The sequence below is a fragment of the Perognathus longimembris genome, unplaced genomic scaffold, assembly GCF_023159225.1.
Source record: "Perognathus longimembris pacificus isolate PPM17 unplaced genomic scaffold, ASM2315922v1 HiC_scaffold_5663, whole genome shotgun sequence".
In the NCBI taxonomy this organism is placed as follows: Eukaryota; Metazoa; Chordata; class Mammalia; order Rodentia; family Heteromyidae; genus Perognathus; species Perognathus longimembris.
Genome location: NW_025961115.1, coordinates 162,429 through 171,404, shown reverse-complemented (window position 1 = coordinate 171,404; position 8,976 = coordinate 162,429).

Genomic DNA, 8,976 nt, shown 5'->3' with positions numbered 1-8,976 from the left:
AGGCTAAAAATACCTAGTGCTTGACATCCCTTCCAGTGGTGATTACTAAGACCTCTCCTGCTGAGACCACGACCGCACTCTTCCTGGGCTGAGCCAGGCCTTTGGCCTGCGGTTGCCACGGGCACCAGCCGGTGCCTGCGGAGGCCGAGTGTCCTGGGGTCCAGGTGCTCATGGAGGTCAGATTTTTTTTTTAAAACACAACAACGCCAAGGAGAACCTTCTTCAAGGCTGTGATTCCGTGGCTGGGAGGAGCCCGGCTGTAGGGGAGTAGAGGACCAAGGATGCGATGAAGGCAGCCCTTGGTGGTGTTCTGGGAGGGGCTGGTAGGCTGCCTCGGGAGGGAGGGAGACTGAGGGTCATGTCTCCCCCCCGCCCCCCCGCAGTGTGTCTGGGCCTGGAATGTGCTGCTCCACCGGCAGAGCCGCAGACGAGGCATGTTCTCTCGGTAGACATCACAGGAGACCAGCCAGGGCGTGGCACGTACGGAGCATAAGGGAACGGACACCGCACTCCACTGGCTGGGCCGAGCCCCGGATCCTCCCTGGCTGTCTGGGCCGAGGATGCTGCCCGTAGACCTGCGTCTCCATCCATCTGTAGCCAAACCCGCGTCCACACAGGGGTTTTGCCTGACTCAGGGCCTTTCCAGCGCGACAAGCTCACCCCATGGGAGGTGCAGGAAGATGCCAGGTCACGGGGACTCAGGAATTCCCAAGTGAAGAGCCCTCCGCCAGGGCCTCTTCTGTCGTGTAACAGCCCCCCGTGCTGTGCTGTGCTGTGTCACGTCCACGGCTAAGCACCGTCTCCGTTGCCTCTGTGAAAGTCATGGCGCTCCCGCAGTGACCTCTGCGAAGCCAGGTTTATCTTCATCTTAGGATAGGAGAGCGCTTCAGACACAGGCACGCGAAGCCGCAGAAACACCAGCGGCTTCTTGAACCCAGTTCTCCTGTTTCCCACGTTTTCTTTGCATCAGAATCAGTGTGTATTTAATATAAAATGCAATTTTACATAACTTCAACTTTCAGCCGCTTTTTGGGTGAAAAATCCATTATAAAGCTCTAATTTGTTCCTGCTGCTACTCCTGCTACTTGACCTTGCTACTAAGGACTCTACTCCTGTCAGGCACCGCAGAGTCGATTTTTTTTCTCTTTACTGAAAAGTCATCTTGAAGGTTTAAATTGAAATGCTAGTAATGGCCTCTTTTTACTGGGGCAGAGATAATTCAAATGGAGAACTTGAGAAAATTCACATTAAGAAACCTAAACATAAATGTTTTATTTGACTGCAACAGTACACAATGTATATCTGTATCAACTATTACATTGCTATGTCATGAACATGTACTTAATGTTTTTATATATCAGCTTAAGAATAAATTGAAAATAAATCTTAAGAAAGCTCTCATTTGGTTTAGTTCTACTGAGAAAGGGCTAAGTTTGCTCTACAAAAAGGGACATCTAAAACAATAATGGGCGAAAACTTCATGGTTTGATAGTCGCAAGAATATAAAGAGAGCTAAAAAATAGCAATGGGGAAAATAAGCCAATTACTACATGTTCTCAGAAGAAGAAATACAAATGGCTGATCAATGCGTGAAGAGGTAAGGGAAATACAAATCAAAATGACACTAAATTCACAGTGGCAATCGTTGTGCAAGTCTAAATACAAAGGCAGGCACACAGACACACGCCACGTGCTTGGAACCCTGGGACTGTCTGGGAGGGGGGCGCACCGGCTCATGGCCCGCCTAAGGCATAGGACGCCTCCTCCGCCCTCCACTCCCCCCCTCCCGGCATCCTTGCCGGCACTTGTTGTTTGTTTCCTCTCTTGTTTTCAGATCTCTCTCAGCATGAGTTGTACACTCGGCTTTCATTTTGACATCGGTATGAGACGCGAATGAGCCCGGCCAGCGTCTTCCCCTCCACCCCCGCTTCCTGCTATGTCGGTCTCCGCTGGCCTCGCCGGTAGATTCCCATACGTGTACACAAAGTAGTTTGACCACAGCCCCGTCTGTCCTTCCTCCTCTCCCTTCCTCCTCCTCCTCCTCCTCCTCCTCCTCCTCCTCCTCCTCCTCCTCCTCCTCCTCCTCCTCCTCCTCCTCCTCCTCCTCCTCCTCCTCCTCCTCCTCCCCCCCTCCCCCTCCTCCCCCTCCTCCTCCCCCTCCTCCTCCCCCTCCCCCTCCCCCTCCCCCTCCTCCTCCTCCCGATCCCGTGGCCTGGACCTTGCATTCCTGCCATCCATTTTGTTAAAGTGTTTGGGAATTTATCTGGCCTTCAGCACTTTACACCACAGTTCCAAGCACCTCATCCATTGTACTGGGCACTGTTGCAAAAGAAACTGATGATATTTCACCTCTCTGGAAATAGACGGGTCCTCCAAGCCCCGAACATCAGCTGTCAGCCGTCTTTGGAGAAGCCTTGCCACCTGTCACACAGACTTGGGACTGAAGCTGCTCAGAACCCACAGGCATTGCGCCTGCCTGGGGCCGTGGTGTGCTCTGCGAGCCTCCAAGGCTCTTTGCTTGTCCCGTCTACCCAGCCTACATTTCCTTCCTTCCTTCCTTCCTTCCTTCCTTCCTTCCTTCCTTCCTTCCTTCCTTCCTTCCTTCCTTCCTTCCTTCCTTCCTTCCCTCCCTCCCTCTCCCTCCCTCCCTCCTTCCCTCCCTCCTTCCCTCCCTTCCTTCCTCCCCCATTCAGGTAGCTCTTTGCTCCTGCTTGAAATGAGTAGTTCTTAACCTCCCCAAGTTGTTTATCTTGACATTCATTCACTCTCACCTTCTTGTTGTTTTTCCTTGAGGATCCACTTTACTATGACATCTGGTCAACCATCACACATTTTTATTAACTGACTTAGAATGACAGCACCTGTGTGTTTAATAAAACTTATGGTGACAACATCTATGTGTTTTAAGATGAATATGGTGAAATCAACCATGATCGTGGTTTGATTTTCAGTCCAGAGACCAGAGTCCAGTCTGTTTTCTCCACATAAGATGGGGTGACTAATATATTGCAGGGTGAGCTCCAGATTTTATAGCTCCATTAATTAATGAGAAGTCAGAAATTGGGGCTGTATAATAATGTTTTCTGGGAAATTAATACAGGACCTGTCTTTCTGATTTGACTGGTTTAAAATCTATAAATGTATTTATTCAATCCTTTAGAATTACAAGTGTGTGCCAAAAGTCAAATTGGCTACACCTTTGCAATACTCTAGCTATCTCCAAAGCAATATATTAGTCCTTTGCAGACTTTGAAAGAAGATGATGAGTATACAAACCTCATTAACACTCAGGTACCCAGGGGAAAAGATTATTTTCTTATTTATTTGTAAAATGTGCTGGACATTTCCATGCTATTATCTTCCAAGATGATCTTCTAATTAACTTCTGTGCCATAAATAATAGCTCCACGTCTACAGTGGAATCTACTGGAGTCTGCCCTTAGGATGGACTGTTCATATGAGGAGAAACTGAGGCAGTGCCCATATCCAGAAGGGCTGAACCTAGGGGCATCACTTAACATGCTGGTGTCATGTTGGCTTATTGTAAAACATCTCCATGGGTTGAACTCAGAATCCCAGAATGACTCTTTCGAAGTCTTTAAAATCAAAGTATGTAAGTCCTACCCGTTAATTAGGGAGAACAATACATTCTGAGGAAGTTACTATGATGAAATCCTTAGTCACTATCCCTCTCCACTCAAAAATTTGTAAAATGTGGCTATTAAATTGGTAGGATCATCTTCAGACAATGTTATTCATCCATTAGATAATTCTCCTCTCTTGCTCCCTCTCTCCTTTTTCTCTCCTATCAGTGTTAAGAAGACTAATCCCAAATATTTTCTGAACTACTATGCTTTTCTGTCTTTAGAACATATTGGCTTCCTACCATCGGAGTCAAATTCATTGATCCATTTTCTGGCCTTTCTCCTAAAGTCTCTCCTCTCCCGTGTTCAGCTGTTATTAAATTTTAACTTTAATCGTATATAGGTTTAATTAATTTATGAATTATGTTAAATAACCTTCACAAGTACTGTACCTCCCTTGGACCTCTTGCATTCATCTCCACCGTATGGAACAGTCCATGGGGGAGATTTTGGAAGCCACTCTTTCTCGGACCATTTTTCTTCTTTTCATTGCTTGCTTTCTTTTTTTCTTTTTTTTCGGGTACACAAATTTTTTTAATATTCTCAGTTGTGTGCTCTATAATGTAGTTATGACTTGCCACTAGAGAAATGATGTCTAATTATTTCAATTCATTTAGTAATAATACAACATCTCCAAGCCAGATGATGCAGGGTTAGAACTCAACTTCCTATGCTTTGTGGGCAATATCTATCTCTAAGTTCTGCTGTCAGTGTGCAAGAGCCCAGAGTCCACAAAAGCCAATGAAATAAATACTTGTCCTTGTGTATCCTTGGCTTAAGCTTACCTCCTGTGATTCATGATTAGAGTATCAGTATTCTTTAATTATCAGCCATCTCGATTGAAAACAGTTTGTCTTCAGCCCTGACACTCATGCAGTATGTGAACAGTTTTAGTGACTGCTTACCTGTCTTGTTCTTTGCATCTGTCATTGTTCTTTGCTTCTGCCATTGTTAAGTATTAAACATATTCCACTAAATCTCTACCATCCATTTCCTGAATCATGGCTCATGGTCTGGTCTCTGCACCAGCAATGTCATCATCTTACTCTATTTCTCTTGGGAAGGAACTTAACTTCACCTGGGGGGCCATCAGGAACAAGCCCTGGAGCTGTCAGTGGAACCACACCTGGAGGGTCATCAGGAGCAAGCCCTGGAACTGGAGGGTCATCAGGAACAAGCCCTGGAACTGTCAGTGGAACCACACCTGGGGGGTCATCAGGAACACCTGGAGCTGTCAGTGGAACCACACCTGGAGGGTCATCAGGAACAACTGGAGCTATCAGTGGAGCCACACTTGGAGGGTCATCAGGAACAAGCACTAGAGCTTCCAGTAGAACCACACCTGGAGAATCATCAGAAACGCCTAGAGCAGTCAGTGGAACAACACCTGGGGGGTCATCAGGAACACCTGGAGCTGTCAGTGGAACTACACTTGGAGGGTCATCTGGAACACACCCTGGAGCTATCAGTGGAACCACACCTGGAGGGTCATCAGAAACAAGCCCTGGAGCTGTGAGTGGAACCACACCTGAAGGGTCATCAAGAACAAGCCCTAGAGCTTCCAGTAGAACCACACCTGGAGGGTCATCAGAAACTAGCCCTGGAACTGTCAGTGGAACCACACCTGGGGGGTCATCAGGAACACCTGGAGCTGTCAGTGGAACTACACTTGGAGGGTCATCAGGAACAAGCCCTGGAACTGTGAGTGGAACCCCACCTGGGGGGACAACAGGAACACCTGGAGCTGAGGGGTCATTAGGAACAAGCCCTGGAACTGTCAGTGGAACCACATCTGGTGAGGCATCAGGAACACCTGGAGCTGTCAGTGGAACCACACCTGGGGGGTCATCAGGAACACCTGGAGCTCTTGGTGGAACCACATCTGAAGGACCATCAGGAACACTTGGATCTGTTGTTAGAACCACACCTGGAGGGTCATCAGGAACACCTAGAGCTGTCAGTGGAACCACACTTGGAAAGTCATCCGGAATGAGCCCTAGAGATGTCAGTGAAACCACACCTGGAGGGTCATCAGGAACAAGTCCTAGAGCTGTCAGTGGTACCACACCTGGAGGGTCATCAAGAATACCTGGAGCTGCCAGTGGAACCACACCTGGAGGCTCATCAGGAACACCTGGACCTGTCAGTGGAACTGCACCTGGAGGGTCATCAGGAACAAGGCCTATAGTTCTCAGTGGAACCACACCTGGATGGTCTTCAGGAGCACCTGGACCTGTTAGTGTAACCACATCTGGAGGGTCACACACTATAGCCACAAGTTTTGGTAAGTTCCATCTCGTGCATGCAATGACTCAGCCCTTTGGACCCTACAATCACACAGCAGGTGTGTATTATGTATGTATGTATGTATGTATGTATGTATGCATCTATGCGTGTATGTATGTATGCTTGTGTTTGTGTTTATACACCCACACATCTGGAGACAAGTCAGCTGAACAGAGGATTTGCAAAGTTTATACCTTTGACAACAAAATACTCATGCATCAGAACTCTATGTATCACAAAAGAGATTAGCTGAGAAGCAAAAATATATGATGGCTTAAAGAATACATGTCTATGTAAGAATATGCCATAAAAGCAAACCCAAGTGCTACATAATTAGAAAAGATATTTAGGGAGCTCTATGAAGGAAGTCAGTACATTCCTTTCTTCTATTTCCCATTTTAGGAATGATTGGGCAGATAGAGCACCATTAGTAACACCGTTCATGTGGACTTTGGGTGAGAAGTTCCTTTGGGATTTTCTCAAGCTCCACTCTCTTCCCTTCTCCTCCTGTGGCTGGAACTACAGGCACCACAGCTGTGGGGGGGGGGCGGGGGAAGAGATTTTCAGAAAATAAAGTAGCTACTATGTCAATGAAATATTGAGGATACAGTGATTTACAAGTCTAAAATTCCTAAAATTTGTTTAAATATATGCTTTGTACATTAGCTGGTATTACCAGCACAGTGATTGTATATAAGCATTTCTATACATTTAACCAGTACTGACACATCTCCAAGATGATGCAGAATTAGAACATAGATTCCTCAACCTCATGCACAGTACCTGTGTCTATGTTCTGTCCTAAATATTCCAATAAGCAAATGCTTACACATCTTCATCATTGACTAAATTAATCTGTGGTTCCCCATGAATAGGATATTAATGTGCTTTCAATGTAGATAATTTTGATTAAAAAACAATTTGGATTCAACTTCTGACACTCCTGCAGTCAGTTAGCAGTGTTCGTGAGCACTAGGATCTCTTTTCCTGTACATTCCATTTGCCTATACTGGTTAAGGTGTTAAACATACTGGCTAGGTGCTAATAGCTCACACCTGTCATCCTAGCTACACAGGAGACTGAGATCTATGGTTTGAAGTTTGAAGCCAGCCTGGACAGGAAAGTCTGTGAGACTCTTATCTCCAATAAACTACTCGGAAAAAGCTGGAAGTGGTGCTGCAGCTCAAGTGGTAGAGTGCCTGCCTTGAGCAAAAGAAGTTCAGGGATGGCACTCAGGCCCTGAGTTCAAGCTCCAGAACTGGTGCACACACACCCACAAGCACACACACACACACACACACCAGTGATTGAGTTATACCTAAATATACCTCTTATTAAAGGATAAGTACTGTACCTCCCTTGGACCTCTTGCATCCATCTCCACCATATGGAACAGTCCATGGGGGAGATTTTGGAATCCACTCTTTCTCGGATCATTTTTCTTCTTTTCATTGCTTTCTTTCTTTCTTTCTTTTTTAACTTTTGTCTTTTTGCTGTTGTTGTTGTTGTTTTTGTTTTTGTCTTGGGGATTGATCTCAGGCCTGGGCACGGTCCTTGAGCTTTTCCACTCTACCACTTTGAGTCACAGCTCCACTTCTGAGTTTTGCTGGTTAATTGGAAATAAGAGTCTCGTGGCCTTTGCTGCCCTGGCCAGCTTTGAACCATGTTCCTCAGATCCTGATTCGCTAGGATTACAAACTTGAGCCACTGGCACCTGGCTCCATTTTTCTTTTCTATCGCTGACTTCCTGCAAGATGTATATTTATCCTCACAACCCTAATTCCGTCACATTTGCATTTTTATCCTATTGCTAAATTTTCCCTCCGGTTACTGCTGGCGCTGAAGATCCCACCAAATAGAATCTACGTCATCGTAACTGGACCGTATTTTACACAGAGAGCCACGAGGTACCGGGTTCCGCTCCTGGGCTCTCAGTTCCGCGGACAGCAACACAGCCAGTGGCGGAGGCCGCTTCTGCCGTGACTGAATCATCTTCACGCGTGGGTCGCGTTCACTGCTGGTTCCTGCGCGTGCTCCAGCCCTAGGTAAACGACATTCATGAAAGTTTCTTATGGAAAAAGCACAATACAAAAAGCACTGACAAAAAGTGCTTGGACATGGCTGCAGGATGTCTGGCTGAGGACTGAGGTAGAGTTGCGTCCCTCCTCCCATCGCTCCAGCACTTCAGGGTCAAGCCGTGGCACTCCAGCGGGCTTGTGTGACTATAACTGGCTCTCCCAATGGATCTGCTTCTTGGATTTTGACAAAACGACATCGAATTCCCCTTGTACCTATCACATTTCTCAGTTCCCACAACTTGCTTCCTTTCAGTGTGGTTTGTCAGTGGTGGGGCTTGAACCCTGGGTCTGGGCGCTGTCCCCGAGCTCTTGAGCTCAAAGCTAGCGCTCTACCACTTGAGCCAGGGCGGCGCTGACAGGAGCAGCAGAGACTCGCTCGTGCCGTCCTGAGCGCCGGCGTGCCAACGCTTGACCTGGAGGCGGACGCCATCCGCGTGAGCCAGGGCCAGCCGCACAGGGCGGAATCCCCACGACCACAGCAGATCTTCCCTCAACCCGAAGGATCTGGAAAAGAAGGGGGGGACGGTGATGTGGAGACGAGGAAGAGGGCGTGTCCCCCATGCTCCCCGAGACAGAACACTGAGCAGTGCTGGGGCGAGCGGCGTGGGGAGGTGTGCGTAAAGGAGACACTGGAGTGCCATGCACAAACAACGTGTGACTTGGGTTGGACACAACTCATTTATACGTAAAACTTACTAAACTGACAACATGGAATTGTGATGCCCCACATGTCACATTGCTGAGGGGCAAACGCAGGGGGCGAGAGGCCATGCGCAAAGGCCATACCCGAAGGCATTTCTTCTTGGATATCAGCAAAATTAAGCCACTTACTAAACTCGCCAATATCGCCAGTACGGAGAGAAGATGAGATCAACCGCAGGCGCTAAAGAAACGCACACCCGTGGCCCCTCCTGGAACGGCGCTGGGTGGAAGAAAACGTCCCCCTGGATATAGCAGCGTGCCCGACC